Source organism: Fukomys damarensis, unplaced genomic scaffold (assembly GCF_012274545.1).
Source record: "Fukomys damarensis isolate Sample0158 unplaced genomic scaffold, DMR_v1.0_HiC HiC_scaffold_5, whole genome shotgun sequence".
Classification (NCBI taxonomy): domain Eukaryota; kingdom Metazoa; phylum Chordata; class Mammalia; order Rodentia; family Bathyergidae; genus Fukomys; species Fukomys damarensis.
Genome location: NW_022900917.1, coordinates 54159596 through 54171939, shown reverse-complemented (window position 1 = coordinate 54171939; position 12344 = coordinate 54159596). Strand labels below are relative to the sequence as shown.

General features: G+C 38.0%; 1 protein-coding gene and 1 pseudogene across 1 annotated transcript in view; both read left to right on the top strand.

The window, feature by feature from the left end:
- Positions 1-12344, top strand: part of Xkr4 (XK related 4) — a 460700-nt gene that overhangs the window by 407516 nt on the left and 40840 nt on the right.
- The window catches only part of LOC117284482, a 30129-nt pseudogene continuing 18825 nt past the window's right edge, over positions 1041-12344 (top strand).

Sequence of the window (12344 nt, the reverse complement as noted above, 5' to 3'; positions counted from 1 at the left end):
TTTTTTTTTTTTTTTTTTTTTTTTTTTTGGTACTGGGTATCGAACTTGGGACCTTGTGCTTGTGAGGCAGGCACAGGAACCACTGAGCTAAATTCCCAGCCCTAGATGAATAGTTCTTTAAACATTGATCAATAAAATTTATACTGTGCTTTGTAAAAATATCTTTTGAACCAACTTCCCAGAAGTCTGGTTTCACGTTCTAACCCAGTACCTTATAAGGGTGAGATTTTATGACAGCCAAATTCTTTGGGCTTTAGTTTATTAAGCTAAAAGTTAGGGCTATTTAGAATAACATTTCAAGATTTCAGAATGCTTCTCATGTAAGTAATGTTCAGTCTTCTTATAAGATCAACCTGTCCATAGAGGCAACTATGAATCTATTATTTTCCTTAAGAAACTACAACCAAAAGCCAGATTCAAGGAGAGAGAATCATTTAGTTTTTGCATATGATTTTATATTGCATATCTATATCTCATATATACTACCAATGCAGCTCAAACAAAACACTGGATATCTAATTCTGGTTACAGTAAGGAATTGATTTTCCCAGTTTGTAACACTTTCCAAATTGTTATTTTCACAAATTATAGTCTTGCACTTGATAAGTCAAGTATTTAAGTCATTTTTCCATCAATGGGACAAAATATCCAGCACCTACTCTTAAAAGGAAGAGAGATTTACTTTGGCTCACAATTTCAGTCATTATTATTATTTTAAGTACCAGAAGTATAGAGTCCCACTACACAAATGTTATTAACATGTTCTTTAAATCATCCCGATTTTTTTTCTCAATACTGTTTTTTTCACTATTTGAAAAGCGTTTCTCACTTACCATATGAGGTACATTAGTTCCTAGGATCCTGGAGACAGTTCTTTCACTTTAGGAGGCTTTTTCTTTGGAAAATTACTGAATGGCAGAATATGTTTTCTGGGGTTTTTTTTTCAAATTTATAAACTGAAAACCTGAAAAGTGTTCCAAAAGTATACTCTGATAGACAAAGAGTTTGCTGTCCTGACACCTACAGTGACCTTTTGTGAGATGACCCTAGGACTGATTGGCCACCCAGCTGAAACTTTGAAAGACAATGAGAAGAAGTGTAAGTAACTGATTGCAGCAGCTTTCTAGGGACAGCCATCATGTACTAATAATATTAATTTGTTCTTTACTTATGTATTTACATAGTGGTCATCTAAATACTTAGCTCTTGCTCTGTGTTTAGTTTACAGTTCACAGTTCCCTGTTCTGACTTTATTTATCTGGGTCTATAGTTAGAATTCAGAATGAAGCCTGGAGATTTTCCTCCAGCTTTTGAATTTATGCATCCCTAACTGTGTCCTCCCTGCATCTACTTGAAACAGAACACGCATATCTCCAGAAAGTAACAAGGAAGGAAATGAGAGTCAATGGAAAAAATTTGATTGCATTGATTTCTGGTTTTTTTTTTTTTCCCCATCCTACATTTTGAGAGTTTGAGAGTAAAGGTGGGAGGAAACACTTCTACTGCCCACAGTGTGTCCCTTACAAAGCTTGACAACCCCAGGGAGAATAACAGAATGAGGGGCAAGTTAGTCAGAAATCCTAAGAAAGCCATCTGCTCCCTCAAGTGGAGCCAAGAACTTATGAGAAAGGAAAATACTGCAGCAAGAAGGGAAAAAGTGAATGATAGTCTCATAATCCTGAGTTCCCCATTTTTCCTAGCTTTAATTTAATTTTTCTCCAGATTTCTACAAAAATAAGGTATTCTCTTCACTAGTATTGAAAGCTGTATTCTATTCTCAAAGGGTCAGATGACCTATTTTTTTCTCACTTATATTGTCATCAAAACTAGGTGAATGCTATCTGAAGCTTATTTTACCAAGGTAACAAAATTCAACCATTATTCTCTAAGTGTTCACTAAATAGCATTTTAGACCTGCAGCTGAAAGACAAAATAGACATTATCCTTCTCATTTAGGTGGAAACAGTCTAGCTCATCACAAGAGACCATTACATGAATATGAAACCACCTTCCTTTGTTCTCTCCAACTGCTAATCAATGAAAACTGTCACGGTTCTTCCTAACGTTAAGGCTGGGAACTTGTGAGGGCAGAGAGAAGAAGGAGCACACACTTACTGAACCCTGTGGTGTCTGACAGGCACACACTAGGTGCTTTTATGTTTATGACCTCATTTCACCAACTCAACAAACTGCAAATTGTATGCTGGCCTTCATGTTTAATAAATGAGAAAACTGATGCTTCATGTGTTACAGAGCTGATATGGACAGAGCCAGCATTTAAATCTAGAGCTAATTGTAAGTATAAAGCTCGACCTCTTGCCCTTACTTACTACTTGTTCCTTTACTTATACAGCCAACAGACAGAAAACTGGTGGAAAAAGGAGAGATGCAAGGTAGAGTTACATGGATTTCAAACCTATATAATATTGGGACCTGGCAGGGCAATGAATTAAGAGAATAGGTATAATATTGTTTAGAATGCTGAGTTATGGCTGATGGGAAGGGTTAGTCAATTGAAAGCAATACATTCATTTCTTTGTAGAATCAATTTGCCAAATTTGATACTCATGAAGAATGTATTCCTCTTTTAACTACTAAGCTTAACTAGGAATAACACCAATAATTTTTATTATGGCAAAATGTACATAACATAAAGTGGTTATGAGGTCAAAAATTTGTGAGTGTATGGTTCAGTGGTATCTTCTTCTGAACTATCACTGTTACAAAAGGAATTGGCAAGTGACACCCAGAGAGACAGCAGAATGGAGGTAAAATAAAAAACTTTACTCCATCAATGGGGATCCGTGACACCTAGTGGTGGTGCCCTGATCAACCCCCCCACCGCCATTGGATTACAACTCCTTTCATAGGGTTTTACAGCTTTCATCTTACTCAGTTGGTTGCACTGCATTTTCATAGCTCACATTGCTGATACCCAAAACAGGATAGCAAGGCAGTTGAATTTCAACCTGGATGCAGTTCTTTGTCAGGGAAGTTACCTTTAAGATTTATTCAATCACCTACTCTAGCCAGGGGGAAGGGAGCTTGTTTGATTAACAAACCTAAAAATGGTTCTTTTCACTTCCAAAACTTTTGTGAGATACTAGGTGTCTCTGATACCAGTTAATTCTGAACTAAGCAGAGTAAGGGCCAGAAGTTATGTTATATTGTGACGTTTACTAAGTTTTCGCTATTAAAGTTTTCGCTAACATCACCATTGTCCTTCACCAGAAAAATTTCATCTTCTCAAACTGAAATTTTATACCCATTTAACAATAATTTTCTTATTAGTGTTTTACCTGCTTCTAGAGAAAAAGTTTTCATCTTTCACTATTGAGTATTATTTTTTCTGTGATCTTTATTGTAGTGAAGTAGTTCCCTTCAATTCCTACTTCTGTGAGTGTTTTTTTTTTAATCATGGAATAATGTTGAATGTTGTTAAATGTACTTTATCCATCTGCTGAGATGATAATATGCATTTGTCCCTCTATTGTCTTAGTGCTTTTCAGTAGATTCGTGTTTTATATATTAAATCCCATCCTTATATTTTACAAATAAATGCCACCTGGCCATGCTATATAAACCTTTTAATGCTCTACCAAATGCAGGTTGCCATACTTTGTTGAGGATTCTTGCATCAGTGCTATAAGATTGGTCTGTAGCTTTCTTGCAGTGCCTTTGTCTTCAGGGCAATGCTGGTCTCATAGAATGAGGTAGACAATGTCTTCTTCAATTTTTTTTTTTTTAGGCAATGTTTGAGAATAATTGTTGTTAATTTTTAAATGATTGGTAGAATTCACCAGTGAATCAACCAGGTCTCTAGGCTTTTTTTTTTTTTGGCACATTTTTTATTTCTGATTCAGTCTTCCTGGTTATAGATCAGTTTGAACTTTTTATTCCTTCATGATTCTTAGTACACTGTGTGATACTAGTACTTTATTCTTTTCTTCTAAAATACCCAGCTGGTGGGGGTGAAATTGATTATACTAATAACCTTTTACACTTTCATGTATAATTTTAGTAGTATTCTCTATTTTTCAATCTAGAGATGATTTGTCAGTTTTGTCACTAAATATATCTGGTGCCAAATTTGATACTCACTGATAGTATGTTAACTTTTGCTAAGTTTTTGTGTTGGTTTTATTATTTTTCTCGTCTCTATTTCATTTATTTATGCTCTAAATCATTATTTACTTCCTTCTCTTAGTTTTATCCTTACTTTTATTCTATTTTTTCTAGTTCTTTAAGGTGTAAATGTGTAATATTACTTTAAGATTTCTTAATTTAAGCATGTATGTGTTTGTGTGTCTCTGTGTGTGTATACCTTAAAATAATTGATTCTCATCCATTCAGAAGATTTAGAGAGTTTTGAATTTGGAGTTGATCATTTCCATGTAAGAGTCAGGGAAATTACTGTCTTGGGAAATTACTGTTCTTTTACTGCTTGCTAGCACACAAAATCCTAATTGAAAAACCTTTATACTTGGTGATGGCATGCATTTAATTTACTTCTGTCTTATAGGACCATGTCTTGGTCAGGGAACAAATGCATATTGGAGTTTTGATGATTTGTATTTTATAGTTTTATCCAAGGGCTAGTTCAGCCCCAAGGACATTAATAAACAGTGCCAGACCCAGGTCATTTGCATCTTTATTATAGGCAAGAATAGCACCCAAGAAATACTTCAATTTAAAGTATCTCCAATTTCCGCTCAGTTTGTAAGACCTAAGGCCTTACTACCACTCCAAGGAGCTCAACAGCCACTGAGGGCTTTCAGAATGTAAGACCAAGGGCCTTACTACCCCTCCGAGGAGCTCGATTCTACCACTCCAAAGAGCTCAATAACCACAAGAAACACCCAGGAAGGAACACGCGGATGAGCTAGAAATGAAGCAGACCTTTATTAGTCTGGCCAGAAGGCATTACCGGAGCCAAGTAGCTCAGAGAGGCGCCAGCCAGGGCTGAGGTCCTTTTTATAAGGGGGATAAGGTGGGAGGGTTAATATTCAAAGCCTGGAGGCAGGGGACAAAGGCTACTGGTTTGCTGGTGGTCAGCAGTCACCATACTTGGCAATCACACGTTGATGATTAACAGATGCTTACAGGGGTCTCTAAGGCATTTTGGACAAACAAGCAGTAAAACAATTAACTTTGAGTCTGTGTATATGGCACAGATCTTATCTCATTTTTCAGAACTCTTAAGCATTTACCCATTAACTCACATTATTCACAGTTGAGGCTAGGAATTTAAGATTACAAAGTTATGCAGTAAAGATTGCACAAAGTTATGCGGTAAAGACTGCAAACATAGGTCGGGGCTGTCTCGCAGCTGCAAGGGGGAGAGGCATCAGATATCTTACAGGGGGTACATAACAATCTCCGGGGCTATTAGCCAGCCAACATGGAATCACTTTAGCTTAGTTGGGTCTCTCAAGTTTAAATCAGTGCAATTTATCAAGTAATTATCAAGTGTTCTAGGCATTTTCTGAGTCTCTGGGAGCATAGCAGTAAGTAGAAGTCCTTACTTTTGTGTGATAATTAGCTCAAAAAATAAAATCAAGGTGTACACAAAGGGGTTAGGGAACACAGTGGAGGAGCTCTGGCACCATAGGACACAGTGGTTTCCCAAAGGAGGTGGCTCATCAGACTGCAGAATGGCCAGGCTGGAGCACAAGGGGATGCACAATGCTAGAGACCCAGGCCCAGATACAGTTCAGAGAGACCTCCCCAGAATTCCAAATAGGTAAAGAAGGAGCATCTCCCTCCGCATTCTTAAAGCCTAGCCCACAGATTCAAAGTAGAAACTCACTGTTTGTTGATTGAACAATTGAGACTGAATGAATAAAAAGAAGTACAAGAGCAGCATGAAAAGGGAATTGGGTAATTACTATTTATCACAGCACTAGTAGCATTCTAACTGAAGCTAAGAGATTGGAGAGGGCAGGACATTAATGTATTAACCTGATTTTGAAGTGGTTCATAATATAAAGCCATTCATTCCCCATAATAAGTGGAGAATATGTAAGAGTTTTGAAGCCAACTTAAATAAGTAAAGTTTTAGGGATAGAGATAAAATCACTGAATTTCTACATTATTTAAATTATTGAGCTCTTTAACACAGACATATCAAACAGTACATACAAGGGATGATCAAACTATATGGTAAATAATTGAATTTTTAAAAATGTATTACAGTAAAAAACACATTACCTGTAATTCCATTCAAAATACTCCCCCTCACTTCCAAAACACTTATTCTGACTTTTTTTTTTGCTACTTCCTAAAGCAGTTTGAAGTCCTCTTTCATGAATGTCTTTATGAGGTACATTAAATAAATAAGTCCCACATGTGTAAATACCAAATAGTTTCCCTGGTGTGAATATTCTGCAATACAGTAAAAAACACATTACCTGTAATTCCATTCAAAATACTCCCCCTCACTTCCAAAACACTTATTCTGACTTTTTTTTTTGCTACTTCCTAAAGCAGTTTGAAGTCCTCTTTCATGAATGTCTTTATGAGGTACATTAAATAAATAAGTCCCACATGTGTAAATACCAAATAGTTTCCCTGGTGTGAATATTCTGCAACAATGCATAAATGCTACTTCCTAAAACAGTTTGAAGTCCTCTTTCATGAATGTCTTTAGGAGGTACATTAAAAAATACGGTGAATGCTGCCACCTAGTGCCATCCAACAGAAATGCAGGCTCCTAAAAGCATTCTGATACGTCCTCATCTGCCGACTTCACCACATAAGGCACTGTGAGACTTCTCACTCTTCCTTAATCTCAAAATGACCATGAAAGGTCATTTTTTAATTTGACATAAAAAACATTGAGGAAGCCACACAACACAACTAAAAACACTCCAAAAAAGGACATCCACAGTTGTTTCAAAAAGTGGGTACAATATAGGGATAACTGGGTTCTGAGAAAAAGAGTATATTTTGCAGGGGATTTGTGGCAGTGTGTGTTTTAGTTGTGTAGCACAATGTAAAGGCATTGTCTCTTCCCTCTGCCTGCGTGAAGGTATTCAGCAAGATGCTAGACAGGTGTATGAGGCTTTCTCTAGTGACTGCAAGACCTGCTGATTTATAAAAGCCAAACCTTAATTGTGAAATCATACTTCCAGGGATAAGTCCTATACTGAATCACATTTATTTACTTCCTTTTCTTTTTTCTCATCGAGTTTATTGGCACAGCTCAGTGGTTCCACGGCTTGCCTTGCATGCATCTTTTCTTTTCATTCACTTCCTTTCTCCTTTTTTCTTTACTGATCCTGTCCACAAATCTCTACGATTATCCTAAACTTGCAATGAATTTGGTCATATTTAATATGTATGTCCTATAAAATTTTGTTGCTCAAAAAATACAACAGTTAAGAAAATACCTCAAAATATGACACACCAGCTAACAGATGTTACCCTCTATTCTTAGGAGCGTGTGCAGGGAGAGAATCTTGCCATAATCATAAATAGTAAATTTGTTTGTGTCACTATAAAATAATACCTGAGATAACCAACTAATAAAGAAGTTTATTTTATCTTTTAGGTTTGGTGATTCTGTTCCTTGATATGTGGCAGTCCATCATGGTAGGAACATGTGGTAAAGCAAAAGCAGCTTCCTTATGACCAGGAGGCACAAGAGGATGAGGAAAGGAAAGAGTCCCACTCTCTGCTTGAAGACTTACCCCCCAGAGACCTCAGGCCCAGAGGCCCCACCTCTCAAATCCTCCATCTCCTACAAGTAAAGCCACCTAAGGCACGAAGACTTTAGTACATAGGTCTTTGGAAGGACATTCCAAATCCAAGCTACAGCAGTGGATACAGAATTAACTCACCTGAGCTGGTGAAAGGCCCATTTATTTCTAAAAATAAAGTTAGTCTCAGTATTTCTGAATCTAAAAGCCAGTATCACAAGCTTTCCAGGGCTCCCAAAGCACCAGACATTTTGTCATGTAGACTATAAGGACCCTTGACAGATCTGGTCATCTACCCTTTTGGCAAGAAAGCATATCTCACACACAGAAATTGTCTAAAATAAATTTTACAATGTTCATAACTAACACATGCTGTGAGGTTCCATCCTTTGGGTTTGTTTGTTTGTTTGTTTTTTGGTAACAGGGATCAAACTCAGGACCTTGCACTTGCGAGGCAGGCGGCAGAACCACTGAGCTAAATCCTCAGCCCTGGGTTTTTGTTTTTTTTTTTAAACAATGGAGTCAATGCCTAATAATTGTAAAATCTTTTACAGTTTACAAAGCACTCCCACAGCATTCCATTTCCCCATTCCTAGCAGTCTTCCTGGGAGTTAAGAGTCCAACCCAGTTACAGGGGATTAAAGTGATATACTATTGTGTTACAGGCAAAATGCCCTTGCTGAGAGAAAGATGCTCAGGCCAGTCCTCAGAGAAACATAGGTGCTGCAGAAGCAGTGAAGGGCTTTGGGAGCCAGAGGCCATGAGGAGTTAGCTGCTGGGGAAATCTCAGGAGCCAGGAGCTTGTAAACCTGGCCTGTGATGCTTAGGAATATGCCAGGTGGGGTGGAGTAAGGGGTCACTGAGACCAGAGATTCAGTGAGAAACGAGTTCTCAAGGCAAGGCAGGAAGTAGAGATTCTGAAAGGGCTCTATGTTTTTACTGTGCGGCCCAATAAACAGGGAATCTTAGAAGGGTTTTCAGCTATAGAGTTGATCAGCTTTGTATTTTAACCACAAAATTAAAGTGCAGTGGGGGATAGGGTCCTAGACAAGCAGGTGTCAGTAGAAGACAGTCAGTCACCCAGAGCCTGTGAGTTGGTGATCCAGACCCTACCCTACCCAGTTCTGACCCTAAATCTAAATAAACAGTGTCATCTTGGATCACGCCGCCGCCGCCGCCGCCGCCGCTGCTTCCAGAGCAGCGAGCTACCTTCCACTCTAAGGCAGTGTTTTTCCTAAGGCTGGATGCTCTTATAGCACTTCTTCTGGAGTAAGAGGCTCCTCTTTCCTTTCTTACAAGCACTGAACATCTCCCAAAGGCAGCATGTGCCAGGTGAAACTGAATGACCTCCCCTCGCACCAAAGCGGTGGATGAGAAAGGATGCAAGTCCTTGTGCCAAGAGGCAGGAATGGAGTGACCAAACAGCTGTGCAGATTTTGAACCCTTGGGATCCTCACAGAGTTGGCTTTCCTGAGCCAGTTCAACTGAGAGAACAGACAATGCCACAAATCCGCATCCTCAGGTTATTGAGTCATTTTTGTAAATCACCTAGAAAGACATTGCTGGCTTGAAAGCGCAATTTATTGCTGTATTATTAAATGGTTCCAGCAGCAAGCCATGTTCTTTTTATTGACAGAGTAAAAATGAGGCAACCTAGAGGGCAAGATGCTGAAAATAGGAAAGAAGCCAGGGTTCCAGCCTCCCACCTCAGTCCGCCTCCCCAGGAAAAGGCCTCTTCCTGCTCCAGAGCTCCACAGGCAGGAGAAACAACTGGACGTGCCATTCGAGATCTTTAGAGAAAATTACATATATAAAAGGGAAGATCTTTTTAAGAAATTTAAAATTTCTGCCAGAAGTCAGTAGAAGGAGGAAGCTAGGAAAAATAAGCAATCGAGAGTAGACAAAACCTTTGCCAAAGTTCCTCCTTTATGATCCAGGGACTTCGGACCAATCCTGGGCAGCCACTCCCTTTCCCAGGCTGTTTTCTTCAGCAGCTCCTTCCACTATAACCCTTCCTTCCTTTCATTGTTTATTCTCCTGGCTTAGGAGAGACCCACCTGTGAGCCCTTTTGTGTACCCCACACCTGAGGTGGAACAGAAATCCTGCCTGTCACACCCTCCTTACATATAATTCAGGAAAAACCTGAGGACCAAATGTGCCTACCATCTGTGCTTACTCAACACAAGGTTACAAAAATATGCTCTTGCCTCACACTTCCCGGTTAATTTAGAAACAATGTATATCTTGTCGTTCCTTCGATTTATGTGGTTCTACTGTATTAGCCTTTAGTCCAAATAAATAAATGCATATTCTATAGGCAAATAATGCGAAGTATTTATCCATCTGCTTTAAAGTGTTTTCTTAAATCTGATCTTGTCAAAAGAATTCCTTTTTATCTCTGACTAAAAGAGAAAATCTTTTACCTTCTTTTTTCTCTCATTGAGTTTATTGGTATACAGTACAGTTACATTTTAGGTATACAGTATATTACATTCATTGTTGGGATCTTGTACCTTTACATGCCAGGTCTTGGTTCTCATTTTTTCCCCTTGTCCCCACCCTCCCTTCACCCTCCCCTCCCCTTCCTAATTTCTCATTTGTTATGGCTGAGTAGTATTCCATTTTCTAGAAAAACCATAGTTTCTTTATCCAATTTCCAACTGATGGGCAAATGGGCTGTTTCCAAGTTTTAGCTATTGCAAACTGTGCCGTTATAAACATAGGTACGCATATATCACTGTGATATGATATTTTAATTCTCTTGGAAAGATAGGATGGCTGGGTCAAATGGAATCTCTAGTCCCAGCTCTTTGAGGTATCTCCATATTGATTTCAGTAGTGTTTACACCAGTCTGCATCCCACCAGCAATGGAGAAGCGTTCCTTTCTCCCCACAGCCCAACCAATATTTCTTATTGGTTGATTTTTTGATAGCAGCCATTCTTTGTGGGATGAGGTGGAATCTCAGTGTTGTTTTCATCTGCATATCTCAAATGACCAGTGATGTGGAACATTTTTTCATATATTTACTTGCTTCTTTTACTTCTTTGTCTGAGAAATGTCTGTTCATTTCAGATGCCCATTTCTGTATCAGGTCTTTATATTTGGGAGGGCTGCTTGTTTTGAGTTTTTTTATATATTCTAGATGAGAGTCCTTTATTTGAGGAGAAGCTGTTAAAATTTTTTTCCCACATTGTAGTTTGTCTCTTAGTTCTGTTGATGGTTTCTTTTGCAGTGCAGAAGCTTTTTAAAAAGATGAGATCTCAGTTGATTCTTTCTGCTCATTCCCATGCTACTGAGGATTTTTTCATAAAGTCTTTTCCTATGCCAATGTCTTCAAGACTTCTGCCTAACTTACCTTCCAGCAAATTTAATATCTCTTTTTTAATATTTAGATCTTTAATCAACATGGATTTTAGTTTAGTGCATGGTGAAAGATAAGGGTCTAGTTTTAACCTTTGGCAGGGTGAAATCCAGTTTTTCCAACACCATTTATTAAAGATACTATCTTGCCTCCAGTGAAGGTGGCCGACTCCTTTGTCAAAGATGAGGTAGCTGAGTACAACTGCAGTTGTTTTTGTATCTTCCAGTCTGTTCCACTGATCCTCAGGTCTGTTTCTTTGCCAGTACCATGCTGTTTTTATCACAGTGGCTTTGTAGTATAGTTTCAAATTGGGAGTTGTTATACCTGCTTCCATGTCTCTGTTGCATACAATGGCTTTTGCTATTCTGGGTTTCTTCTGGTTCCAAATGAATTTTTGGATTTTTTTTTCTAGTTCTGCGAAATAAAGAGTTGGAATTTCTGTTGGCATTGTATTGAATCTGTATAGCAATTTTGGTAGTACAGCCATTTCCACTATGTTGATTCTTCCTACCCAGGAGCAGGGGATATCTTTCTATTTTCTTATATCCTTGTCGATCTCTTCGTTCAGAGTGCTGTGGTTTTCAGTGTAGAGGTCTTTTGCTTCTTTCATTAGATTCCTAGATACTTCATTTTTTGGATGCTATTGTGAAAGGAATTGTTTCCCTAATTTCTTTCACAGTGAGTGTTATTTGTGTACAAGAAGGCTATTGATTTTTGAGTGTTGACCTTGTATCCAGTTACAATGCTAAAAGTGTCAATCAAGTCTAGAAGTCTTTTGGTGGAATTTTTGGTGTCTTCAATGTAGAATATCATATCATCAGCAAATAATGACAGTTTAAATTCTTCCTTTCCTATCTTTATTGCTTTAATTTCTTTCTCTTGTCTAATTGCTGTGGCTAATGTTTACAGACATATATCAAAGAGGAGTGGTGATAGTGGGCATCCTTGTCTTGTTCCTGATTTTAACGTGAAGGTTTTTAGTTTTTGGTCATTTAAAATGATGTTGACTGTTGGTTTTTCATAGATGTCCTTTATTAAGTTGAGATATAGACCATCTATTCCAATTTTTTGCAGGGTTTTTATCATGAATGGGTGTTGAATTTTGTCAAATGCTTTTTCTGCATCTATTGAGAGGATCATATAGATTTTATCCTTGACTCTGTTAATATAGTTTATTACATTTATTGATTTATGTATGTTGAACCATCCTTGCATCCCTGGAATAAATCCAGCTTGGTCAGGATGTATGATTTTCTCAGTGATCCTCTGTATTCTGTTTG